The sequence below is a fragment of the Pygocentrus nattereri genome, chromosome 12, assembly GCF_015220715.1.
Source record: "Pygocentrus nattereri isolate fPygNat1 chromosome 12, fPygNat1.pri, whole genome shotgun sequence".
Classification (NCBI taxonomy): domain Eukaryota; kingdom Metazoa; phylum Chordata; class Actinopteri; order Characiformes; family Serrasalmidae; genus Pygocentrus; species Pygocentrus nattereri.
In genome coordinates this window covers 3,527,855-3,550,469 of record NC_051222.1, presented here as the reverse complement: position 1 = coordinate 3,550,469, position 22,615 = coordinate 3,527,855, and the positions used below count along the sequence as shown (strand labels likewise).

The 22,615-nt window shown below is 40.7% G+C and overlaps 1 long non-coding RNA gene across 1 annotated transcript; it reads left to right on the top strand.

Annotated features, from left to right (window-relative positions):
* The first annotated feature begins 512 nt into the window (after nt 1-512).
* LOC119264636 lies at nt 513-20,574 on the top strand. Its single transcript, XR_005131155.1, has 3 exons — nt 513-619; nt 5,432-5,478; nt 20,421-20,574. It is a non-coding gene; the product is annotated as an uncharacterized LOC119264636 (long non-coding RNA).
* The last annotated feature ends 2,041 nt before the right edge of the window (nt 20,575-22,615 follow it).

The window sequence follows — 22,615 nt, the reverse complement described above, 5'->3', positions numbered from 1 at the left end:
ATGTGCAGAGAAAATCACTGGCTGTCAGCTCCACACCCTTAAAGACATTTACTCATCTAGGATGAGGAAGAGGGCAGGAAAATCATGTTAATCAGGTTCTGAGGGTTAATAAAAACGACTTGTTTTGGCAGGAAAAAAAAAGGTGCAGAAAGTTTGAAAAGAATGTAAATGTCAAAAAAAACACCCTTGTTTGTCACATGACAAACAACTGGATGCTGTTCTTTATATTGAGATCTTCTATTCTTGCCAGAGAATGTCCTTGAGTATGCTTTTATATTTTTTTAAATTGTGTGCGACTATGTGTTTTAGTATTTTTTGTTAAGTTCTGTTTGACACCAAAGTGAATTCATTCATTCATTCATTCATTTTCCACGGCGCTTCTCCCTCAGGGTCGAAGGTCATCTCTCTCAGTCTTTTGTTTTTTTATTCTTTTTTCTCTCTGCAGATTGTCTGGTTGTATGATTACAGTGGAAGGCTGTTCCTCTCTGGCTTCAGCTTTGCATTCAAACTCCTCACACCTGAAGGAACTGGATCTGACCTACAATCACCCAGGAGAGTCAGGAGTGAAGCTGCTCTCTGCTAGACGAGAGGATCCACTATGCTTACTGAGCAAACTCGGGTATGAATAATTGTGTTTAGTAGTGTGTGTGTGTGTGTGTGTGTGTGTGTGCGCGGTGGAATCAAAATGATTGAACTATGAAGGAAGTATTTATCTGCTTGTTTTCTATTTCTGACAAAGTTCTGCAACATATTGATCCTAGTCTATGTGGGCTATATTGTCTGTAAATGCGGGTCATTCTTCTAGACTGCAGCTGACTCTCCTAGACCGCTCTTATTCACCTAGACCACTGTTAATCTCTTTGACTGTTCTAGAATGTGCTCATGCGCATAGCATGGTCTACCTCTCCTTCAATGCAGCTTACTCTGTTACTGCTCTCTCACTCCTAGACTGTGCTCACTCTCTGCTCTCACTCTCCTAATCTACAGTAACTCTTCCAGACTGGTCTAACTCTCCTAGACTGCTGTCACTCTCCTAGACTGTGCTCACTCTCTGCTCTTACTCTCCTAATCTACAGTAACTCTTCCAGACTGGTCTAACACTCCTAGACTGCTGTCACTCTCCTAGACTGTGCTCACTCTCTGCTCTCACTCTCCTAATCTACAGTAACTCTTCCAGACTGGTCTAACTCTCCTAGACTGTGCTCACTCTCTGCTCTCACTCTCCTAATCAACAGTAACTCTTCCAGAGTGCAGCAGCTCGCAGTGCAGAAACAACTTAAGTATTTGTAAAGAGTCTAAAGTGCTAAAATCCTTGTGTATTGGCGCAGTTCAGTTGTTTGGTGTGGACCTGAATGAGTGCAGTGTTTGTATATCAAAACTGAACTAAAGATGAAGTTGGACAGTACCTTCCAGCTGAAATGGAGATTCTGATTGGCTCTGCCACACAGTTTTACTCTACCTGCTCATGCAGATTAGAGCTTCACGCAGTTTAGGGAAAGTGGAGGTTTTTATGTGCATCCTGAACTCTAAAAGTAGTGGGGCATCACTGCAGTACTTTGAAAAGTGGTGGGTCAAATGCCCGCTTGTGGTTGCATTTGTCAAATGCCCACCAGTTGGCTGCTAAGTAAGTGTGTGTGTGTGTGTGTGTGTGTGTGTGTGTGTGTGTGAGTGGGTGATGTATGTAGGGTGGGTGGTGTCTATGGAATCTGCAAAGTGTGTGTTGGGCAGGTTTGGGATAGCTACTGAAAAATTTGTAGTTAGCTACTTTGTAGCTTCTTTCCCAAAATTTGTAGCAGCTACAATTTAGCTACTTTTCCAGAAAGAGTAGAGGCTACTTTTTAGCTCCTTTCAAATCATGATTGTCAGAATGTTTGTGAATCTTCACCCGACACACCAAACAGGCCCAACTGTGAACAAGACACTGCATTTAATCCTGTACTGGAAAGAAACGTACAATTGAAAAGCTGCAAATACACAAAAAGATCACCAAAGGTGTGATATTCAACAAAATAATAGACTGAGTAAAAACCTGGAATGATAGACTAAGTAAAGTCAATCATTCCAGGATTCCAAGAACAAAAATCAACCAAAATAACAGAATATAAACGAGTTTTTTTCCAATTTAAACAATTCAGCAAGATGTGTACAGACATGACATTCAGAGTCTTTGTAAAACTTCAGCAACACTTTAGTCCCATAATTCCCATCAATGTCACTGGCTCTGCGCAGTACTGTTAGCAATAGTCTATTACAAACATGTGTTTTTTATGCTTTAGCTAAGCCAGGGGTCGGCAACATGCGGCTCTTTTACTGCCCAGTTGTGGCTCCACAACAGCACTAGATTTTTTAGGTAAAATAACATAATTGTCCTTTGCAGTAAAATAAAGCTCTGCTGATCGTTATAACACAAGTTTAACAGTAAATGGTCTTGTTGCAAGGATGAACGGCGGTGGAGTGGACAGAGAGATGTAGTGAAGCTTCTTTCCCATTTTATTTATTTATTTTTTCTCTTTTTTCTAAAACTTTTCATCAAACAGAGAAAATACTGTGCAACAGGCTTCAAGTTTGCCAGGCTAAGTCAAATGAATGACCCTGAACACAACTACTTTGAACAGCCAAGACACAGTACCTTCTCCCAAAGCATCTACACCAAAAAAGAACCCTCTGCTCCGGGGCCTCTACTGGGCTTCTATACCCGTAGCCCCTCCCCACAGATGAGCCCAATTGCACAAGTAAATCAATCAACTAAATAACAACATTCTAAATGAAAAATAACAACAGAAAAGAATAAACACAAAATACATAAACACCCAAAATAATTTTCACTAAACAAAAATCCCCACTACACATTATCAAATACATTTTCCCCAAACTCAGTAAAACACCCCCGCTAAAATAGTCTGCGCCGCCCGGAGCGCACTGACTCCCCCACAAGAATTGTAGACTGGACCAGTCCCTCGGTTTCGTCCGAGGAAAAGAAAGCGTTTGGCATGCTGGCAAACCCACCGAACCCGTGGTATTTGTGGAGATCACTACAACCATTAAACTAAAAAAAAACCGGACATGTGTAAGTGTGGTTATTACTGTCACCGGTACAATGTTTTAAACAGATGGATGGATATTTAGGACTGTGGCGCGTGTTGAAAATGCGAGTGGTGAAGTGAAAACAAACAAATGCTACGAAGTGGCGGGAGGCCTCCCTGCCCACTGTAACAAATGCGAATGAGATGCTATGGCGAAGGGTGAAATATGAAATGCTTAAACCGGGTAAACCAAGACAGCAAACGGGATTAAAAATGCAGTGCTACTCTCGCAGTAGGTCAGCTGGAGTTTTAAAAATGCCGGCAGATAGCTGCCTCTGTGCCTGTGCGCTTGTGTGAATGACTGGGTGTATGAGTGTGTGTGTGTGTGTGTGTGTGATTGGCGTAAGCGTCACGGCTGCTCCGTGACAGGTCCTAAACACTGGAGTTAATGTACAACTGCTAATTCACCCTTTAAGATCAGCACAGACTGCTGGTCACACAGCGGCAGACAGAGTTTTAGGACGAACATCTGACGAATGGGCTGACTTGCATTCATAATCACTCGAGCTGGTTTCCTGATACATTTAATCTGAAACAAGTCGCTTCTTTTTCATCAGCTTCTTGTTCAAATTGTCCTGTTCCACCTTAAATGGTGCAACAGTACATTCAGGTACCTCAGGCACTATTTAAGGTGGAATGGGACAATTTGAATAAGAAGCTGGCGAATGAGAAGCGACTTAAGCATCATAAAAAGTTGAACATTGAGAGATATTTTACAGGAAACTGTTCAACTTTATTGAACGTTTTCTGCTGGAGATGTGAGAAAAGCAGCCATAGCTGCTAAAGCCTAAAGCAGAGCAAAGTAAGTCTGCATTTAGTGTTTAGCCTGTACTAGTACATCAACACACACTGAGACTTATAGCCAAGATGGAAAAATGGACATAAAACTCTCAAGGTGGCTCTCAAGGTGTTTGCTTTTTGTTGATGGACAAAAGGGCTTTTTTTAACATTTCGGTTACCGACCCCTGAGCTAAGCCTGCTAGTAAGGGGTGATCAGCGTGTGACCATTTGCTCGTACTGTCCGGGGCTCAATCAGGGTTCAGTGGTTCAGATTTTGCATGGATTGACTGAAGTCTGTAGCGAAATACAGCTACTAGCTACTTTTCATAAAATGTAGCAGCTACAGCTACTAGCTACAAAAAAATTGTAGTTATCTACAAAACGTAGTGCATTACTTAGCTACTCCCCCATCCGTGGGGTTGGGTGTGGTGTGTGTGGAATTTGTGTAGAGTGTGTGATGTTTGTTTAGAGAGTATATTATGTGTCTTGTATGGTACATCTTTAAATCTGCATTCATGATCTAAGAGGATGATGATGTAAGAGTGTTCTGGTGGTTGTTTAAGTTGGGTGCACAAACTTTTGCACCCTCTTTATTCCTATCAATAAACTGTATACAAGCAGATCAATCCCAATCAGACTGAACATTCCTGAGTTGGAAAGCGTCGATATCTTGAAAACTGTGAGGTGATTTGGGGACAAAACAGTATGAGGAAGAAGAAAAGTTCACCTCCAAATAGCAGCAGTGTTGTTCATCATCACTAATAAACCTGTTATCATTCATACAGCCTCACTGTTGTTTATATTCCAAAGTAGAACAGTTCTCACTGCATGACTGATCAGATATTCACTGTAATCTTTTACTCTAATACATTTACAGATCTGTGCGTCTGGTTATTTTAGGCCTTGTACAGTTTTTAGTCTGTATCTGGTCTTTCACACTTCCACTCATGTACTAGAAAGCTACTAGATGTACCAAACCCTTTCAACATGGTCATTGACTCAAACCTCAAATTTGTTCTGTATAAAATTATATGAATATGTTTGTATGGTTTATTCAATGAAACATTTTTATCTGTTCAAAAATAACAAAAATATTAATATACTATTAATATACTATTCTTATATAATATAATGTTCTTATCTGACCCCTCATAGGTAAACAGAACCCCTCGGTCACAGCCTAGTTAACTCTCTCACCAACACAACTTAGAATGATCCACAAAACACACCAAAAACAATAAATCAATAACTGGCTGAATGAAACTTCATCAGTTCATAAACTAGATTACAGATTACTGACCAGATTAGATTAAAGATCCCAAAGAAAGAAACACCTTAGAGACTCAGAGATCATAATGTAGAAAAATGGCTCTATGAGAAACACTGGAGTCCAGAGTAGATCGACTCTGTAATCAGAGCAGCTCAGAACAGAAACACACACCACTTTCTCACCTCATGCAGCAAAAATAAAGATCCCAGAGAAGATTATTAAAGTTTCAACTATATTTAAATGGGTATATTAATATAATAATGTGTGTGTGTGTGTGTGTGTGTGTGTGTGTGTCCAGATTGGAACATAGAGGTGAAAACAGAATCAGAGCAGGACTGAAGAAATGTAAGTACATACACTCAAACACACACACTCGCACACACACACACACACACACACACACTCGCACGCACACACACTTGTTTCTGTGAAAATCATGACATAATCCTACAACACTGGAACTCCTTTCTGAGAGATCTAGAGATGAAAACAGGTCTGTGTTACAGAAAGTTCATATATTAAGTTCATCAGTTGATATTTTATTTTCTACCGTCTTTAAGACGTCTGAACTTTCACAGTCCAGTCAGGACATTTTCCAGTTTAAATATCAGGGGATAAAAACACACGATGCTCCTGTTCAGACCACACGGTAAGGACATGATAAACTGACCACACACACCGTTCTGACCATTAAATCAAGGACAGGAACAGAAAAACTCCAGGACTTAAATAATAATCAGGTGTATGAATGATGCGCCGTGACGCTGCGTAACAAGGCGTTATAGAGAGTGAATAAGGAATTTATCAGGTCTCTGAAAGTTTCACTTTAATCAGTGACTTCCTCTGATGTTCAGATATTCTTAATCAGATTCATTTTAAATTAATTACTTTTCTTTATAAAGACACTCATGATCCCTTAGATCAAAGGTCTTTCAACAGACTTTAAACAGGCTTTAAACAGATTTTAAACAGGCTTTAAACAGATCAAAGGATCAGCTCTGTCCCCTTTTCTGTTCACAGACTTGAGGTTTTAAAATGTGAAACATCAGAGACGAGTTGGCTGGTATGTTTAGCCAGTAGTTTACACCATAAAATCATTATGTTACACATGGAACAACATAATAAACGGTGAACAGTGAAACAGGACCACCATAGATTAATCAGTCATTATAGATGATTATTCATAGATTGATCACCATAATCGATCATTCTCAGCACAGCCGTGACACTGAAGTGGTTGTGTGTTGCTGAATGTGTGTAAAGGCTGGACGATACAATGATAGAATGATAGAGCGATAAATTTCATCACGATGTGGTTTTCAATCAGTGCTTCCAGTAAATTGAACAAGTGCATGTATTAGGAATCTGTATTCTGACTAATTTGATATGGGAGTAACAGTTAATAAACACACTGTTAACCACAGAGAAGGAAATCACAATAATAATGAAATCAAAATAATAAACAGACATCAACTGAAATTAATGTAGGACTGTGTGATTACTTATTAGGTGACAGTGCTGGACTGTATGATTACTTATTAGCTGACAGCGCTGGACTGTATGCTTACTTATTAGGTGACAGCGCTGGACTGTATAATTACTTATTAGCTGACAGCGCTGGACTGTATGCTTACTTATTAGCTGACAGCGATGGACTGTATGATTACTCATTAGGTGACAGCGCTAGACTGTATGATTACTTATTAGGTGACAGCGCTGGACTGTATTACTTATTAGGTGACAGCGCTGGACTGTATGATTACTCATTAGGTGACAGCGCTAGACTGTATGATTACTTATTAGGTGACAGCGCTGGACTGTATTACTTATTAGGTGACAGCGCTGAACTGTATGATTACTTATTAGGTGACAGCGCTGAACTGTATGATTACTTATTATGTGACAGCGCTGTACTGTATGATTACTTATTAGCTGACAGCGCTGTACTGTATGATTACTTATTAGCTGACAGCGCTGGACTGTATGATTACTTATTAGCTGACAGCGCTGTACTGTATGATTACTTATTAGCTGACAGCGATGGACTGTATGATTACTTATTAGGTGACAGCACTGGACTGTATGATTACTTGTTAGCTGACAGCGCTGGACTGTATGATTACTTATTAGGTGACAATTCTGGTGTTAGGATTCTCAAAAAATATGGAGCCCAAAATCTTTCAGCGCACAAAAGAATAAACTTGTATTTTTATTATTTATAAACAGCCAAATAAATCTTAAAGTTTCTGTGTAGCAAAGTAACAGAGACTCTTCAAATTTACTAATGAGTTAACATCACAGCTGACCAGTACACTGGATACTGATGAGGACTCATCATGTTTTCTGCTCAGTGGATGATGTGACAACAGTCAGCTTGTCAGAGAAAAATATTTTTTCATTGTTTCTGGAAGAATCAGCCAGAGTAGTAAACTTAGTTAACAACACATGTTAATGTGCTCGTGTTTCAGAGCAGCAAAGTTTAACACTATAATACAAATCCAAGTAAACACTCACATTAATACATCACATTCACAGAATTGTTATTTTTATAATGAAATGCATGCAGTCAAACAGTTTTGTAGATTTGAGTGTTCAGAAACTGGTACCTCAGCCAGTGAACCAAGTATTCATGAAAATGTCATTATCATAAACAGATTTAGACCAGTTAACTGTTTTCCAAACACTGAGATGACATTCAACCAAACATTGCTGAACAATGTTTCTCTAAGCACTAATTTCTCAGACCAGCACAGAACTAGTTGATACTAAGTCCTAGTTAAATATTAACTAGATATTAACTAAATATTTCAACCTTTACTTTCCTATCATGGAGGTTTGGTAAAAGTCCCTGTGTACAAAATCACGAGTCCTCCTCAACATATAACGCTGCACTGTCTGACTCCAGTGTTGGCTCATCTAGTGCTTCACAGACTTTTTGTCCTTTAAATTGTTATATTTATATATATATATATATATGTTATAAACTGACCACTTCATTCGGCCCTTCTCCTCGTTTCTACACTCACTGTCCATTTTATCAGCTCATCTTACCATATAGGTGCACTCTGTAGAATGTGGTAAGACTAATTACAGACTTCTAGAATTAGCCAGTTCTTCAGTGGCCAGGACCCCCACAGAGCAGGTATTATTTGGGTGGTGGGTCAGTGACACTGACAGGGTGGTGGTGTGTTAGTGTGTGTTACGCTGGTGTGAGTGGATCAGACACAGCAGTGTCGCTGGAGTTTTTAAACACAATGTCCACTCACTGTCCACTCTATTAGACACTCCTGGCCTTGTCGGTCCACCTTGTAGATGTAAAGTCAGAGACGACAGCTCATTTGCTGCTGCACAGTTTGTGCTGGTCATCCTCTAGTCCTTCATCAGTGGTCACAGGACGCTGCTCACAGCACGCTGTTGGCTGGATATTTTGGGTTGGTGGACTATTCTCAGTCCAGCAGCGACACTAAGGTGTTAAAAACTCCAGCAGCACTGCTGTGTTCACTCAGACCAGCGCAACACACACTAACACACCACCATCATGTCAGTGTTACTGCAATGTTAGTACCTGCTCTGTGAGGGTCCATGGGGGTCCTGACCACTGAGGAACAGGAAAGCAAAGTATCAGAGAAACGGATGAACTATAGCCTGTAACTGTAGAGCTACAGAGTGACACTATACGGTCAGTGGAGCTGATAAAACGGACAGAGTGTAGAAAGTAAGTGGGCTTACTGAAGTGGCTGGTGTGTGAATGTCTACAGGGATTATTTTGTAAAGCCAGTTTATTTTTGAAGGTTTAGCACAAGCATTACAAAGGCTACCAGGAGACTCCATGGCCTGCAGAGCATTAACTCAGGAGCTAAAATCACCAATCCTAAGAATGATCACCTGCTCAGTATACAGTAACTTCCATAATGTGCTGGAATACGCAGATCAGTGAGTTAAAGTATCAGCCTAACTGTATATATATGTTTCTAAAACAACACGACATTCAGACGTTTAATCCAAGACCTTTATGCTCCATTTCTGTAGCTCCTGTAAGAGTTAGTGCTAATGTTATGAAGCTACAGCTGTAAATAAAATCTTAAAATACTCTATAAATTCTAGAAACTGTTGTGTGGCTAAACATTTCCATTTATCTTAATCATATCATATAAACATATCACTTCATTTGTAACACTGAAGATGACGTTCAGGACTTAAAGCTCAAAAACGCCTCTGACAGTAATTTGAGGATAAAAACCTTTATTTTACAAACCTGAGTCGCACATCATCTCCTCACCTGGTTGACTGTCCTGAACCACAAACACAGGTGTGGTGAATCATCTGCACATATTCATTCCTTTGTTTGGTCATCACTGACCAGTTCTCCTAAAGACCCATCCTGCTTTGCAGCATCAATTCTAGACCCCATTAAAGCAAACAGAATGAGAAAGAAGCCAGAATAAGAGTTTCTCACGGTCAGTCTGGTGGTCTGTGTGTAAAATGTGTTCAGCTCCAGGTGAAAACAGCCAAAGCCCACTGTTCTTCCTGGTTGGATGAGTGAGTAGAGAGACCTCCTTGATACTGATTGGTCAGCTGTGATAACATATGGTGCTCTTAAACGTGCGGACTGATAATGTGGAGCTTATTGTTCAGACTAGAGGAGAAGTTTTCAGTCCCAGTGCTTCATAGACGTAATGAAACGTGAGCTTGAGGGAGTTTAAGAGGCTGAACGCTCCTTTATACAGCAGAAGAAAATCTACACAGCTTATGAGCCGAGACAGGTTTGGTGTCTGAACTTTGCTTTTAGTTTTAGTATTAGAGCTACAAAGCTAATGTAGCTAACAGGTTAAATTAGCCTCGTAGCTCCAGTGCTAAAGCTAAAGAAGCAAACTTCAGACACCAAACAGGTTTTGGCTCGTGAGGCTTGTGAGGGGGAAACTGGATGAATGTGATTTTTCAGTGAACTGTTTCTTTAGTTTCTCAACATTTTAAAGTAAAACAGAGTAAAACACTTTATGGCTGTAAAAACAGGACGATCAGTTCTGACAGTCTCACAGTCCCAACTGTGTTTGTATGTGTAGTCACAGCATTTAGCAGCTTGTCTGTTTTCATCACCCAACTGAGACCAGGACCACATTGCTGCGCTGAGTCAGACTGTATTCTGACTGTCTAACAGCTTAAATGATGTTTTTACTGGAGCCCCTGCCAGTGAAGACCCTCCAGGCCGTTTAACATCATATAGATTCTAACTCCAGTCATCCAGTCCTAATTGAACTGTGTGAATAGTGTCTGATGAATATGGAAAACATGCCACTGTTCACTGCCATAATACTATTTAACCCCATTTGGATACAGACACCTTTATGAAAACTGAGGAATTCTGTCTCCAGTTCCTCTGTTTAGTCTGGATGTTGTGATGTGCTGCAGGGCATCACTGATCGGGGTGAATCTCCGCCGCATCATCAAACTGCATGAACATGTTGTTGGTTATTGACCTGCTTAGTCAGCAAGTCAAATGAATAATTTCAGTGTTCCACACTTCAGCATGTGTCTATTAAGGCAACATTAGGCAGGATAACAGGTAACTGGGACATTATTTTCCGAAACTCCAACAGTGTTTTTATTTAAATGTAAATAAGAAGCTGCGGTCATTTCTAAAGTAATGTTGATGGATGTGCTTTAAGAGCCAGTAAACTGTTCTGTTGAGATCAGAGCATTTTTAAAGTCTCCTTAGGCTACAACCACATCACCTGGTGTGACGTCACACATATTCCCAACTTGGAAGCTCTGTTCAGTTTCAGGTATTCCTTAAGAGAACAGCCCTGATTCAGCTCATTAGCTGATTATGGAGCCCTTCATTAGCTGGATCAGGAGCTCTGGGGAGCTGGATTAAGAGACACAGCCTTCTACAAATGAACCTCTGCACGGTCGTGTTTACAGCATCACTCCTTCCTGCCGTGCTGCTTGTCTGGGTGCTGCCATTACCGTTAGCCAGCTGCACCAGACTCAACAGCAGCAATGTATTTATTCCCTTTATACCTAAACACGGAGACAAACAACAGATCATCATTTACACTAGAGAAACACAAAGAACACGAGAACAATCAGCTGATGGTGGCTTCTTGTCCAGATGTTCCACTCCACCTTAAATGATGCACATTTACACAGGCGTCAGAATGTAACTGTGGTGTCGTTTAAGGTGGAACGGAAAATTTGAAGGAGAAGCTGATGAAGAAGAACCCAACTTCAGCTTCATGTTTGCACTATTACACGTTCACAGACTGCCCCAGAATCTAAACTACAGCCATATATTATTGAGCTAACTACTATTTGTAGATTAATCATTTTGTAAAGAGTCCAAAAAGTAAAGTAAGCTAGCTAGCATTGTCTTTAAGGGTATTAGCATTTATGCTAACCTCTACAGATGTTTATTACTCATATTTTGACTTTGGCCCAATCAGAAATATACAGTTACACTTATATGTGGTGGCCCATTATGGTGTACCAGACTACACCACCCCAGGCCCATAAATATTTGGACAGTGACACAACCTTCATGATTTGGGCTCTGCATGCCACCACATTGGATTTGAAATGAAACAAGAAGCAACTGAAGTTTAGACTTTTAGGTTTAATTCAAGGGGTTGCACAAAAATATCCTATGAAACGTTTAGGAATTGTAGCCATTTTTCTGCAAAGTAATTTCTCAAAAGTAATTGGACAAATTTAGTTTACTATTTTTAATACTTTGGTCGAATGGGTTGAGATCTGGTGATTGACTCAGCCATTGGAGAATATTCCACTTCTTCACCTTAAAAAACTCCTGGGCTGCTTTCACAGTAAGTTTTGGCTCATTGTCCATCTGTACTGTGAAGTGATGTCTAATCAACCTTGCTGCATTTGGTTAAGTCTGAGCAGAAAGTTTATCCCTGTACACATCAGAATTCATCCAGCTGCTACTGTCTTCTGTCACATCATCAGTAAACACTGGTGACCCAGTGCCATTGGAAGCTGTGCATGTCCATGCCATCACACTGCTTCCACCATGTTTTCCAGACGATGTGGTGTGCTTTGGATCATGAGCCGTTCCAAGCCTTCTCCATACTTTCTTCTTCCCATCATTCTGGTAGAGGTGGATCTTAGTTTCATCTGTCCAAAGAAGGCTGTTCCAGAAGTTCCAGGTTTCTTTAGACGTTTTCTGGTAAAGTCTAATCTGGCCTATTTTTGAGGCTGATTAGTGGTTTGCACCTTGTGGTGAACCCTCTGCTTCCAAATGCAAATGCCTGGAATCAACTCCAGACCTTTTACTTGCCTAAGTGATGATGGATTAATGAAGTAACAGCCCATGCAACCCACAAAATAGCTTTTGAGATAGTTGTCCAATTACCTTTGGACCCTGAAAAAGAGGCAGCTACATATTAAAGAGCTGTAATTCCTAAACCCTTCCTCCAGTTAGGTTGCTCCCCCCTTCTTCTCTGAGAGGGTGGCCTTAGTGTGATATATCTGTGTAATTCAAATTCACCTCAGTAGTGTTTTTTTTTTTTTTTTAATTTTGATGTGGGGTTTCTTTTTTTGTTTTGTGTGTATAATTCATTTTTCTGAAACTTTTGGTTTTTTTTTTTGCAGATGTCTTGACTTATTTTGGTTACTATGTGAGTGAAGTTGGGGTGATCTGGTCATACTGAGAGGATTTTGTGGTTGCTGGAGATTGTACCCACTGCGACCTTTCCTCCTACTTGAAGATTGTTTAGCAGTAATCTTACTATTGATTGGAAATAGGTTTTTATGGTGAGGAAGTATTGTTGTTCAAATTTTTAACCTTTTACCTTGAATGTGGAACTACTAAAATAAACTCACAGAACGGTCTATGGTTATGTACTCCTTTGATGGGTTGATTCTTCATTTGCATCATACTCAATGGAACTGTGTCCTTTAGTTTGATACTGTGTGGGATCACTAAAGTAAGAGTAAAGTTTGGATTGTGGGGTATATTGTTGGGTCTAATTCTGTATTTGGGGTCCCCCCCCCTCACTTGCCCTAAATGATGAGTTACGGCCACACTACTATTATTTTTCCTTTAGTTATAGTCCAGTCTGCGTGGGGTTAAGTCTAGTCCAGGGAGTTTGGGAGGAATGTTTGGGGATGGACTGCAGTGTTCACTTGAATGGTAGAAGTTTGCAGTGCAGTGAGCTTGGAGTGATTAAGTGATACTTTTTTGATCCCACAACCGGGGAAATTCCACCTCTGCATTTAACCCATCCATGAAGTGAAACACCACAAACACACTAGTGAACACACACACTAGGGGGCAGTGAGCACACTTGCCCAGAGCGGTGGGCAGCCCGGGGAGCAGTTGGGGGTTAGGTGTCTTGCTCAAGGACACCTCAGTCATGGACTGTCAGCCCTGGGGATCGAACCAGCAACCTTCCAGTCACAAGGCCAGAGCCCTAACCTCCAGCCCACGACTGCCCCCTAAAGGTGTTGCAGGTGTTGATTAGCAGGTGTTGCTGGATTGGTGTTTTTTTCCTTAAATCGATTCACGCGTCATTGAGAAAATTATCTTCCGTCATTGTCCCCCTTTACTCTAAGTACAGTTAAGCCCAGAAATATTTGCACAGTGACAAGTTTTGGTATTTTAGCCGTTTACCAAAACATATTCAAGATACAGTTGTATAATCAACATAAGATTAAAGTGCAGACGCTCAGTTTTAATTTGAGGGTATTCACATCCTAACTAGTATTTAGCTTGGCTACTGGCGTTGATCTTAGGCCCCTCACCCCTTAACAGGGCTTTCCACTTGTAGTAGGAAGTAATACCCAAGGTCACACTGGGTTATATAAACTACAGCGTTAAGATCAGGTTGTACCACTATAGCACCCTAGAGCAGTATAAAAGGCAATATAGCCGAGAGTATAGCTAAAAGATCAGGAATTAAGGGCCTAAAACGAATTTAACGGGCCCTATAAAAACCAGTATAGAACAGTGGCTATCATCACTAGCTCCGCCGCCCGGCCCCCCTTATTGCGTTCCACCAGCTCTTAAACGCCCTCCGGACTCAATTCTACTGCCGGCACTTATCCCCGCTATACCACGGTCACAAAAGCCTATTTACCAACCACTCGCTTAAACTGCAAAGCAGGGCTATAATTCTCCAAATTAGCCCGTTAAACGCGCTACTTGTTGCCGCCCGCGTCCAACCAAAACCCAACAAGACCAAACGATATTTTAGCGGACTCTCGCGGGACTGAAATAGCCCGCCAGGATGGCCGCCCCCACAACCTAGCTTCAACATAAAAGTCCCCCCATACTCCACTGAACTCTATATACCAACCCGCAGCTATGGCTGCCTCCAGGAATGGCTTTCAAAATAAAAGTTCTACCCGTAGCCCTACCGGCTACAGTAGTGAAAACTAGAAATGTGCCTTTCCTGAAGGAAACGCAGGATAGTTGCGCAGCGGATACTATGGAAGTCGATACAAGGAACGAGGGATGAAAAAAATACATATGAAAGAGTGCGGATGGCTGTTAGTTAAAGTCATGCATGGAACAGTTTATAGCGTTGCAACCAAAGTATTTCAAACTACAACAGGTGACCTGTTTTTTTGATGCCTGATTACTTGGAGCTTGGATCAGACTTTTGGCTGTACATGCAAATTAATCATTACAATAAATTTAGGATTATGTGTTTGTGGAGTGATTTAATTCTTAATCCCACTACTTTTGGAAAAAACATTACATGTACGCAACTATAATAATACATCGGATAATAGTATAGTTTTGCATTGCTTTAGTAATATAATAACTAAATAATAACTATAATAACAAACAATGCACCCACTCTGGCCAGTGGCTCACAACACACTAAATACCTGTCTGCACACACAGTATGACCACTGGCTAGAGGGCAGCTTAGACAGTAAAATACTTTCTTTAAAAGTTAGAGCAGCGTCTCAATTAAAACTCATAAAAACTGAATAATTAAAGTGCTAAGAGAACAGCAGCTGGCCCAGGGTGTACGCTGTAGTCGGTCTGGGGTACTAAGGCCAGCGCTGTAAACTGGACGCTGCAGTTGGTGCTGACTTTGCTGATTCTCCAGGCTACTTGGATCAACGTAGTCGAGACTGAACCCGCAGTTCCAACAACACGGAACGCTGGCACCAAGACACCCATCGACTTAGCCTAGCAGCAATGAACCACACACTACAACCAGGACCCCAAGGTGTTTGTATATATGCCTGCTCCCATCCTAATTACTGACGTAGCCCACATAGAAAAACACAAACAGAAGGTGCTCCACTACACAGGCTCCATATACGGTATATCAACACCACTGACTGACCACAAACGACGGTGACCAGAAACGAGACTAACTAAATGAACTGTATGATAAAAATCACTAGCTAGATATTTTAATTAGCTGGTCTTAACTGCCTGTTTTTAGCAGCTAACTCAACGTTACTGGTCTGTTACAGCAAAATATATTTGGGCAAATCACAAATCTAGAATTATTACAGTTCAAATGGTTTAATTAGATTAATTTAGTAAGATTATTCCTGCTGTTCTCTGCTGCTCCGGGTGGTCTTATCTGAGCTTTTAGCGTGAAGCAGCGTAGCTCACAGATCACTGGAACCAGTTAGAACCAGTCAGAAGATCCAGTGCATTAACAGGTAGTTTATCAGGGGAGAAAACAGGGATAAAAAAAACAGGAATTGTGGAAAAATACATCAGATTCCACAAATAAATAAATAAATACACAGTGCAGATTCTGCATTAATTAGAAATGAAACCTCATTAAGAGCTCATGTTTAATTTAATAACGATAAAGCAGGCTATTATTAACTGTGTGAACTCCAAATCGGCTGTGTCCCAATACGAATAAGCCCCCTGAGTGAATCCATCAGCAGCTGATCTACAGTCCGGCTGGTTTCTATGGAGCATCAACATGGATCATTTCAGCTGACAGACACTGCACTGGACGTTTAGCTCCAACACGATTCACTTTAATTAGGATGTTTTAAAGGCGTCATTAAAATGGAAACGACTACAAATAAACAGACTTTAGCCGGTATTGATCATCTTGGTACACGATGGATCGACTGAGGTATTTGATTGATTATTGATTATTTCATGTATTTTTATCTGTCAGCGCTGCTGATGGAATTGAATTAACCTGTGCAGTGGTGCAACATCTGCATTTTACATTATTTGAAATCTCCAGTTACTCTTTTGTCTCACAGTGCTGTGAAAAAGTATTTGCCCCTCACTCGATTTCTTCTATTTTTGTTAATTTGTCTCATTTAAATGTTTCAGATAATCCAACTAGTTTTAATAAAGATAAAGACACACAAGTAAACACAAAATGCAGCTGTGATGTTCAAATGGGAGCTCCTCAGCCTGCAGGTTGGGGTTTAGATCATCCTGTCAGTCAATATTTATCCCATCTTTCTCCTGTTAGTGCTGAAAACCTACTCAGATGAGGGCTGGTGGGACATTTACACATATATCTTTGTGATATTGACTCCTGTGTGAAAGAGGCTCTTTGCCACACCCCCCACCAAACTGTCATCATAATGGCTTTGGGGCGTATTTAAGGAATACTGCACATAATCTTCACATTTCTGCATTACTGTCAACACCAGGTTCCTCCTCAGAATTAACACAAATCTGTTAATTTCACGTTAAAACATATTTCTTTCAATGTGCTTGAAGCCTTGAGCCAGTTAAGCACGGGCAACAGGCTACTGGTCAATTTACTGCTTTATCATCATCATCAGTCACCCTGGACACACAGTAAAATCCACCTTCTGCATCACCAGAACTCCAGGTTTCAGTTGTTTGATATGATTAGAGAGTTGATTTCTATAGAGACAGTGAGACCATCACCATACAGAAAGACTGAGCTCCATCAATATATATTAAGAATCCTAAGAAATAATAAATAATGATAAAGTAACAGTGAATAATAAATAATGATAAAGTAACAGTAAATAGTAAATAATGATAAAATAATCAATAATAAATAATGATAAAGTTTGCGGATGTGATTTGGATACTAAGTATTATGTGTAGGGGCTCAGACTGGCCACCGGCCGGTAAATTCAACCAGGCAAAGATCAGCTAAGCTAGCAGGTCACTGACTGACTACAAATAAAGTCTAAACAGCGCCACGTTCAGCTCTTATAAACCCAACCAGGTTCTCATAAACTGGACATTAGTCACATCTACTGAACAGACACAGGTGTTTTTACCATTTACTACAATTTATTCATTGTTTTTTAACTGGGATCTGGACTGTCGTTGACCAAGCGCCCAGTGAAAGTGAAAGAAAAGAACAGAATCTTTATTAATCTACTTTATAAAATCTGAGAGCTCAGTTTCCCCACTGTGTTTGAAATCTCGCTCCCCAAGAGTCTGAATCTCCTCCTGTGATCTGCGTCCTTCATACTCCAGAATAAAACTTCCTTTCTCCATATTTACTTTTGTAAATACACCGCAGCCTAAAAGACGTCAGAGAAAAAGATAAATGAAATGAAAATAAGGCGACGTTTTCTCAGATTCTCTGAACATTTATTCTCACCTCATTCTACTGTTGGTTAATCAACTCTAACCTTCATCTTAATTACTAAACCATTTAAACCCCCTTTGAGATCAACTGGTCGAATATCATCCACAGTAAAAGGTGTTCCACTGTTACTGAGACTCTTACAGCTCAATTAAACATTTAGAAAGACCTTCAGACACATTCTCACCTTTGAACTCATCTATGTGTCTTTCTTCCATTGTGCTGTTCAGTTACACTACAGACTGGGTTCTTTGGGTCGAGTCTCCTCTGTATTTCAGTTGTGCTGCTGTAACAGGAAAAATACGTCAGAATAAATGAGACAAATCAAGCCTGTAAATCAGTTTTACACATTCATAGTGTAACAGTGACGGTGCTGAACTCCTATGAAGCTTCTGAGTTAAGCTCCTCCACCTCAGTGGTGTTTATCTGATCAAACCAATTCATTTATTATTATTAGTGACAGACGGAATGAAGCTGGTGTTCATATTAAAATCTACAAGGTGTGTAAAACGTCACACGAGTAAAAGAACCAAACTGTTTTAATGCCACCGTTGATTTTTGTAGTATAAATGTTACCGAATGTAATTAGAACATCACTTTATTAAAACGTCAGTCTAGACCTCACATATAGATCATGAACAGGTGTTACTCTAAACACTGCCCTGGTCAATGTTTTAAATCTGCAGAGCACCTTTAGGCCTTCAGCTGTTCAGCTCAGCTTTATTTACTCATAGAGTGAGTGAACTAGTCTTAGTCCAGCTCTGCTAACTGTGGAAACGCCACACCAGCGTTTCTAATTATGAGCCCACCTATATAGTTTAAAGAAGGCAGCACAAACACACAAGAACCATAACCTGAGCGTAGAGTCCAGCCACATTTATAAGCTCTGCACATCCAGCCGTCCAGCTGTGTGGAGTATAAACTGTGAGTGATGAGAGAAACATGCTGTTTCAGGCTTTTATCACCTTCTGAAGATTCACCCAGCTTATAAACCACTATTACTGTGTCTAAATGGCTGCTAACATTAGCTGTTAGCTCATCTCAGGTCACCGTCCCAGGACGCCACCGATCTGCTGCAGGACACACACTCACACACACGCAGGTTTTTAAGTCTTATGAGGACATTCCGTATCAAACCAGTTAGAACGTGTTTACAGGGACCACCTTTCCCTTTGCTCTAAAGAGAAGCTGGAAATGTTTAAAAATATCGCTTCAGATTCTTCTAGACCAATTTAAACTCTGGACACGTCAACCTGACCTGACGCTCGTATTTAGGGACATGTTGAAAATTTCCCGCCTGCAGTAAGAATGTGGTTCATAAGGTCGTACCTGCTCCACCAGGACGCTGATTTAACAGTACAGGAATGAGGTCATTACGCTGTGTTAGAAGGACAAAGATGGTTTACTGGCACTTTATACACAAACACAGACATGACTGTGTGGTACGATGCCAGGATGTGCTGATTAAGCAGAACACTGTATTGGGCTTCATTCAAAGCAATAAAGGCTGAAACACATCTGTCTCAGCAACGTTCCAGAAACAGGAATAAAATCCAGAACGTGGTTCCAACCGTGATCTGACTGGCTGCGTCAGACTCTGTTATTGTGGTTGTAGTTGGTCTTTCTCATTTGCTCTCTGTAAATATATGATCATGAGGATCAATGTGGAAGTTTCAGAAAAAGACTAGAAATGAAAACATCAGTTAATCTTGTTTTCATTCACAGTGAATGTTCATCTTTAAATTCCCTGCATCTCCATATTAAAGCTCCTTATAGCAGATAAACACAGATGGGTTTTCCTGCCACTGTGGGGTTTTCATTATGGGCTAACAGGGTCATCGGTCATCAGGTCTCCAGAGAGACTCGTCTTCCAGAGAAGCGTCAACACTGAAACACAGAAATAAAGCAGATCAGAAACTTTTAGTTCTAGAACCACAAAAACAACAGAGAACCGTTTTAAAATGAGCACATCAGCCTGTCGTCACACATTACACTGACCAGACACTTCATTAACTCCACCTGCTTGTTTCTACACTCACTGTCCACTTTATCAGCTCCACTGACCACATAGTTTCTCTCTGTAGTTCTACAGTTACAGACTGCAGTCCATCTGTTCTTCTGATACTTTGTTACCCTGAGTGCAGAAACTAGGAGGTGGACTGAATGAAGTGGCTGCCCAGTGTCCAGCTAAATGAGAGAGTAATATCATTCATACTGAAAACCTTTCCACTGTAATGAAACTCAGACATGACCACTTTCAGGGCATCAGGACACGTTTTCTGTCTCCTTTCAGGTTCATGTTTAGTTCTTAGTTTCCTCTGTGATCCAAAAGAAAGCTTCCCTTATCAGAATGGACACGGCTGAATACGCCACAGCCTACGAGAGAAAACGGAGAATATGCTGACCACATCAGACCACATTAACCTCAAACACATCAATAAACACAGCCAGTTAAATATGAATATTAAACGACCTTTTTCTGGATTTCTATACTTCAACCAGATTCAGACAAACACCATAAACCATTCACATCAGCTGAGAGGTCCTTACAAAACTACACAAACCAACACCCGTGCTCTTACACACACACACACACACACTCTTGCTCGCGAAACACAGTCTCCTCTCTCTCTCTCCTTCTCTGTCTGTTGTGTGTGTGTGTGTGTGTTTTTTTTTTCTCTCTCTCTCTCTCTCTCTCTCTCTCTCTCTCTCTCTCTCTCTAATGTCTCTTCCTGTGTGCAGATTCCTGTGACTTCACTCTGGATCCAAACACAGTGAACAGATTTCTCACTCTGTCTGACGGGAACAGGAAGGTGGAGCGTGTGTGGGATGATCACTCGTATCCTGATCATCCAGAGAGATTTGATGAGTGGTGTCAGGTTCTGTGTAGAGAGAGTCTGACTGGACGCTGTTACTGGGAGGCTGAGTGGAGCGGGACAGTTCGTATAGCAGTAGCATATAAATCAATCAGGAGGAAAGGAGACAGTGAGGACTGTGGGTTTGGATGGAGTGAAAAGTCCTGGAGTCTGAGATGCTCTAATAACAGTTACTCTGTCCGTCACAATAAGAACAGCACTAAACTCTCTGCTCGTCCGTCCAGTGAGAGAGTAGGAGTGTATGTGGACTGTCCGGCCGGCTCTCTGTCCTTCTACAGCGTCTCTGATGATCAAACACTGACGCACCTTCACACGTTCAGCACCACATACACTGAACCGCTCTGCGCTGGGTTTAATATTGATTACAGCTCCTCAGTGTGTTTAAAATAAAATCTCCTCCTGAGTGAAACACAAACCATAAAAATATCAGGTTTGTGTGGTTTTATGTACATAGTTTTAATCAGAATCGAGTCAATGCCGACACATCCGAGGAATTTAGTTCCGTCCGTTGGTGAATGAAGTGGACAATATGATGAACAAAGAGTATTAGCATGTGGAAAGAAACCACCCTGGTATCTGGTAGTTCTGAGGGGTAGAGGCCATCTAGGCCCAGTATATAGACACTGTATCTACAGGGCCATGAAAAGTATTTGCCCCTTCAGTTTCTATTGTTCGTATTTGTCACACGTCAGTGTTTCAGATCTTCAAACTACTTTTTATATTAGATACTGGAAAACTAAGTAAACACAAAATGCTGGTTTTAAATTATTTTATTGAAGGAAGAATGCAGGAGTGGTCGGCCTACCAGCGTTTCTCCAAGAGCACATTGACGACTCCTCCAGAAGATCACAAAAGAACCCAGACAAACATCTAAACAGCTGCAGGCCTCACTTACCTCAGTTAAGGTCAATGTACATGATTCCACAATGAGAGACACAGGGTGAAAATGACATTGTTGGGACAGTTGCAAGGCGCAAACCACTGCTGACCAAAAAGAACACACAGCCTCGTCTCACATTTGACAAAAAACATCTAGGTGACTTTTGTGACAATATTCTGTGGACTAATGAGTCAAAGGTGGCTCTTTATGTGAGACATGGGTCCCATTACATCTGGCGTAAAGCTAACACTGCATTCCACCACAAGAACTTCATACCAACAGTCAAACCTGGTGGTAGTGTGATGGTCTGGGGCTCCTTTGCTTCTGCCGGACCTGGATAGCTTGTCATAACTGATGGAATCATGAATTCTGCTCTCTATCAGAAAATCCTGAAGGAGAATGTCCGTCTGTCAGTTTGTGACCTAAAGCTCAAGCGCATTTGTTATGCAGCAGGACAATGATCTGAAGCACACATGCAAGTCCACCTATGAATGGCTCAAAAAACTAAATAGAGGTTTTGGAGTGGCCCAGGCAAGTCCTGACCTGAATCCCATCTCAAGAGCTTAAACAGTCAGTTCATCCTCAAAAGCCCTTCAATGTAGCCAAATTAAAACAATCATGCAAAGAAGAGTGGGCAGAAATTCCTCCACAATGATGTAAAAGAATCATCGCAAGTTATCGCAAACATTTGATTGCAGCTGTTACTGCCAAGGGCGGCACAACCTGTTATTAGGTATAGAGGGCAATTACATTTTCACATGATTGATAGTTTTGAATAAATCTTTATCTTCAATAAATGGAACAATCACAAAGCTGCATTCTGTGTTTACTCACTTTGTCTTTACATTATAGTAAATTAGCTGAATGATCTGAAACATTTAAATGTTACAAATCAGCAAAAATAGAAGAAATCAGGTGAGGGGCAAATATTTTTTCACAGCACTGTATATCTGTTGTATATGCATGGGTGTCAGTGTTTTAAAACGAGACAAAGCAAGAAAAGTATTTATGATTTTACACAAAATAGACCTCAAATGTTTGGTAAAACATGAGAAACCTCTGATTATGAACGCTTTTCCCAGACATAAAACTTCCCTGTCTGTTCCCCGAACCCTCAACGTGAATCTGGGAATTTCAACATTTTCCATGCCTTGGTCAGCTCTGACCCTGTAATGCACACA